General features: G+C 44.4%; 1 pseudogene; it reads right to left on the reverse strand.

Moving 5' to 3' along the window:
- Window positions 1-4,739, reverse strand: part of LOC119333262 — a 6,183-nt pseudogene extending 1,444 nt beyond the window's left edge.
- Window positions 4,740-5,294: the final 555 nt, after the last annotated feature.

A 5,294-nucleotide genomic window follows, 5' to 3' on the forward strand; every position in this document is an offset into this window, starting at 1 on the left:
ATAACCAACAGGTTTGCTATTTCACATCTAGATGTGAAATAATATCTCACATCTATGTCTTTTACCATTGGATTTTTGTCTTTAAAATTCGTGCAAGGGAGATCTCGTGCTTGTCCCGCGTCACGCTTTCTTGTCTCGCCCGTCGGCCCTTTTCTACGACACGGAGATGGGTGGGCTGTTTTCCTTTCCCGCAGCAAGCCGATTTTTGTAGTTTTTTTAGGGGGATTTCTGTAGTTTGTTTGTTCGCTAGCCCGTTTATTTGTTTTTTCTTGTGTGTTTTATGGGCTCATGGATCGTGCATGCATTTTGTTGTGATGGATGGATAGATCGCATCATTATGTCCACACGGCCAGATACAACTTTTTTTTGCATTTTGTATTTTCTAAAATGTGTGACGGGGAGAAGATGGAAGGGAATGCTGGGCGTGCTGTCGTTTCTTTTTCTTTTTTTTCCCTGAGCGTTTTTTGTATTTTTTTACATATTTTAATGTGTTTTTTTTGTTAAGACTTATCATCTAGTTGTTTTTATTTTTCTTTGTTTTCTCTATTGTCTCTATTTGGTTTTCCATGTTCTTTGACCTTTTTATTTTACGGGGTTGCTATAGATGTGAAATGGTGCCTTACATCTAAGTGCATTATAGTAGGATACAACTTTGCTATAAAGTTGTTTGGTTTTCCCTTGTTTGTTTTTTCCTAATTTATTTTATTTTGGTTCTTAAACTTTTGTTTTTTGTTTTATTTATTTATTTGGTCTTTTTAATCCATGATTTTTAAAATTTTATAAGTTTTAAAATTCACCGGTTAATTTAGTTCCTGTAATTTTCATGAAAGCGTTCTCTTTACCTTCCGCCTCGTTTGTTGTTGTTTGTTTTATTACATATCATGTTTGTTGTCTAGGCCTGTTCGGCTCAGCTTTTGCCATCCCTCGACTCGCAACTGAGGCCAGACTTTTTTGTCCCAGTTGCAAGTACGCCGTCGACTCGGAACTGGAGCCCAACGTTCTTTGTTCGAGTTGCAAGTCCACTCTCGTCTCGCAACTGGAACTCGACCTTTTTTTTCTAGCTGCAAGTCCATCGTCGACTCGCAAATGGGTCCGATTTTATTTCTAGTTGCAAGTGCACCTTCGACTCGCAATTGAGGCCTGAACTTTTTTTTTTTGCAATACCCCCTCGACTTGTAACTAGGACATAACATTTTTTTTGTCCCAGTTGCAAGTCCATCCTCAACTCGCAATTGGGGTCCAACATTTTTTGTTCGAGTTCCAAGTTCACCCTCGAGTCGCAACTGGGCCATGGCCTTTTTTTCCCCGGTTGCCATTGCACTCTCGACTCGCAACCTAGCCTCGACACTTTTGGTCCTAATTGCAAGTATACCCTTGACTCACGACAGGGCTCCGGCCTTTTTTATCCCAGTTGAAAGTCCATCCTCAATTCTTAACTAGGCCTCAATCATTTTTGTCCTAGTTGCAAGTTCACTCTCGACACAAATGGGGGTAGACCTTTTTTCTCAAGTTGCAAAGCCACCCTCGACTCGCAACTCAGGCCTGACCTTTTTTGTCCCAGTTGCAAGTACGCCCTCGACTCGCAACTAGGGCCCAAACTTTTTTTGTCCAAGTTGCAAGTCCACCCTCGACTCGCAACTGGAACCCGGCCTTTTTTTCTAGTTGCAAGTCCATCGTCGACTCATAACTGGGTTCGATTTTTTTTTCCAGTTGCAAGTGCACATTCGACTCGCAATTGAGGCCCGAACTTTTTTGTTTTAGTTGCAATACCCCCCTTGACTTGTAACTAGGACATGACATTTTTTGTGCCATTTGCAAGTCCACCCTCAACTCGCAATTGGGGTCCAACCTTTTTTGTCCGAGTTCCAAGTTCACCCTCGAGTCGCAGTTGGGCCATGGCCTTTTTTCCCGATTGCAATTGCACTCTCGCTCGCAACCGGGTCTCGACACTTTTGGTCCTAATTGCAAGTATAGCCTTGACTCGCGACGGGGCTCGGGCCTTTTTTTTCCTAGTTGAAAGTCCATCATCGATTCTTAACTGGACCTGGATCATTTTTGTCCTAGTTGCAAGTTCACTCTCGACACAAATGGGGGTAGATTTTTTTTCCCAAGTTGCAAAGCCACCCTCGACTCGTGGTGACCAACCTTTTTTGTCTGAGTTACAAGTGCACCCTTTACTCGCAACTAGGGCCCAACCATTTTTGTCCGAGTTGCAAGTCCACCCTTGACTCGCAACTGAGCCCAACCTTTTTGTGTTTGAGTTGCAAATCCACCCTTTATTCGCAACTAGGGCCCAACCTTTTTCGTCCGAGTTGCAAGTCCACCCTTGACTCGCAACCGGGGCCCAACCTTTTGTGTCTGAGTTGCAAGTCCACCCTTGACTCGCAACTAGGGCTCAACCTCTTTTGTTTTCACATCCACACTCGACTCGCAATTGGGGCCCGAACTTTTTTAGTCCCAATTTGGAGTCCACCCACGATTCGCAACTGGGACCTAATCTTTTGTCCTAGTTGCAATTCCACCATTGACTCGTAACTGGAGCTCGACCTTTTCTTTTCTCAGTTGCAATTCCACCCCTTGACTCGCAATTAGGGCCCAACCTTTTTGGTCCCAGTTGCAAGTCCAAACTCGACTCGCAACTTGGGTCCGACCTTTCTTATTCCCAATTGAGAGTCCACCCTCGACTTGCCACTAAGGGTCCGACTTTTTTTGTCCTAGCTACAAGTCCACCCTCATCAGCGAACAAACTGCAGATGAGCCGGCCCAAGTAGTTAGGATACGTTTTTTGTTTTGTTTTCTTCATGTTTTTTGTTTTTTATTTATCATTTTCTTCATTGTTTTTGCTCTGCTTTTATTTTTCTATTTTTCAAAAATTTATCTCATTTTTATGATACTTTTTTCTTTTTTCATAAATTCACAAGTTTCAAATATCTAAATTTGTTCATTTTTCTAAAATTGTTCATGTTTATGATTTAAAAAAAATCAAAATGTGTTCATTTTTGTTCTCTTCTTATTTATCTGTTTACTCTATTTGGTTTTCTTGTTTCTTTTGTTTATTTCCTATTTGCTTTTAGTTCAATGTATATAAAAAAGTTCGCTTTTAGTTCATCATATATAAAAAAGTTCACCGTATATCAAAATAGAATGTTCACCGTATATTGCAAAAAAAATGTGTGTATTCAGAAAGTGATCATCATATATTAATGGATTGTTCAGCGCAATTAGAATTTTTTTGGTATTCGTTAACATTTTTCATAATTTGAAAAATATATAAATTCACGAACATGTTTTTTGAAATATGTTTTGACCAAACTTTGTTCCTTACAGAAAATTAATTATAAAATAATAAAAGTGGAAAACGCAGCTAGTGACCACTGACCAGATCTGATGCTGACCGAGTTATTAAATGTTCGCGTCTGTGACTACACAAGAACAGTCCTTAGTTATAGTGGCTGTAAGTCCGTGTGCATGAGTTGGAGGTTGGAAGTTCGACACCTGGTGTTCGCCTTATTGTTTTGCGTCTTTTTTTTCCAAAAACTGAGCCGGATAAAAAACCAACAAACAATAAAACAACAGCTTGGCTGGACAATAAAAAAAATGGCATCATCTTAGACACCTGGTGCGTGCGCCTTATTGTTTTGCGTCTTTTCTTTTCCAAAAACTGAGCCGGATAGAACCAACAAACAATAAAACAACAGCTTGGCTGGACAATAAAAAAAATGGCATCATCTTAGATGTGAGATATTATCTCACATTTAGATGTGACATAGACAGACTCTATAACCAAATTACGCGAATGTTTAATTCGGGGGTACTTGCTACCCGCGCAAACGTCCCGTCCGAGGATGCATCAAGCGGATCCATCCGCAGCGGGCGGCCAGGACTGGCAGCCGGACATCCTTGATCCTGCTCTCCAGCCTCGCTCGCAACGTGTTGTTGATGCGGCCCCAGGTGTGACAGCCGCCGGCGTTGAGCAGCCGGAGGCGTGGGCAGTGGTCGGCGAAGGCAGCCAACGAGCCTGGCTCGATCAGGCCGTCGGACAGCACAAGCTGCTCCAGCAGAGGGAGCTTCTTCACCACCATCGTGATGAAGATCTCGCTTTCCATGCGGGTGCGGCCCATGTTGTACGGGCACGTCACGTGAAGGCTCCGCAACAATGGCGCCCTGTGGTTATTAAGAGACGTTGATCAGGGAGATGCATGTGTGACCAGATCGTAGATCAACTGATCGATGGCCGCGTGGGGTGCCTACCTGTCTGCCAAGTAGAGCATGAAAATGTCGTCGACGGGGCCGCGGAAGGACTCGCAATGGCCGGCGCTGCGCCGCACGGCAGCACACGCCGTCGCCTGCCACCCTGCCGGTGGGTCTGAGTTTGAGTCTGTGTCCGAGTCTGTGTCCGAGTCCGAGTCTATGTCCGAGTCAGAGTCCGAGTCCAAGTCCTTGCCCTTGTCCTTGTCCTTGTCGGCGGCGAGGTCGATGTGCCGCCACAGCAGTGGCTCGTCGACGGCCAGCCGCCGCCACGAGACGCACACGCACCCAGCGCCGCGGAGGATGTCGGCCTGCGGGAGAAGGCTCAGGATGAGCCACAGTACGTCGCGGGGGAGCGCCGCCCAGTCCCTCCACATCACCGACCAAGGAAAACTATGCACGTCCACCGTGCGGCGGCGGCGGTGGCGGCGGCGGCGGCACGGTGGATCAGTTGATGCGGCTCTGGTTCGCCTCCTCGACCTTATTCCCATCTTGTTTCGTTAGGTTTGTTCGTCCGCCCAGATGGCCAGCCAGCAATAGGCCTGCCTGCCGTCAGCCCGATAATATAAGGAAGTTGTACAGATAGTAGGAAATCCTAAACCTGAACGTCAAAAGAAACGTGAATATCTGACCGTCGACGCTAATTAACACGGACGGCCACGAATCATATAGAACAGCAAAAGGATAGCCTCGTCCGAGTTTACTTTGACTACGTTTGTATCAAAGTTGCAAAGAAAGGTACGTTTGCATCAAGAGGAGCGACACGACGCATCAAACAATTTTAAGCCAAGCTGATTCTCACCATCCAAGTTCAACCTTTGGTCTTTTTTTTCTTTAGAAATTTTTTTAATCTATTCATCAACTATCATGATAGTGCAAAGAACACGAGAAATAACAGATATTACAAGTGATGACTAACAAAACAGCTCGGCAATATTGTAAACAAAGCATTTGTGTGTTCAGCTTCTTGCAAATTCCTATACAAAAGCTTCCCACTGGTATACTAGCCTCGAAAACCATGATTTGAGGATCTATTTTGTCACTTC

This window comes from Triticum dicoccoides, chromosome 7A (assembly GCF_002162155.2).
Source record: "Triticum dicoccoides isolate Atlit2015 ecotype Zavitan chromosome 7A, WEW_v2.0, whole genome shotgun sequence".
Lineage (NCBI taxonomy): Eukaryota > Viridiplantae > Streptophyta > Magnoliopsida > Poales > Poaceae > Triticum > Triticum dicoccoides.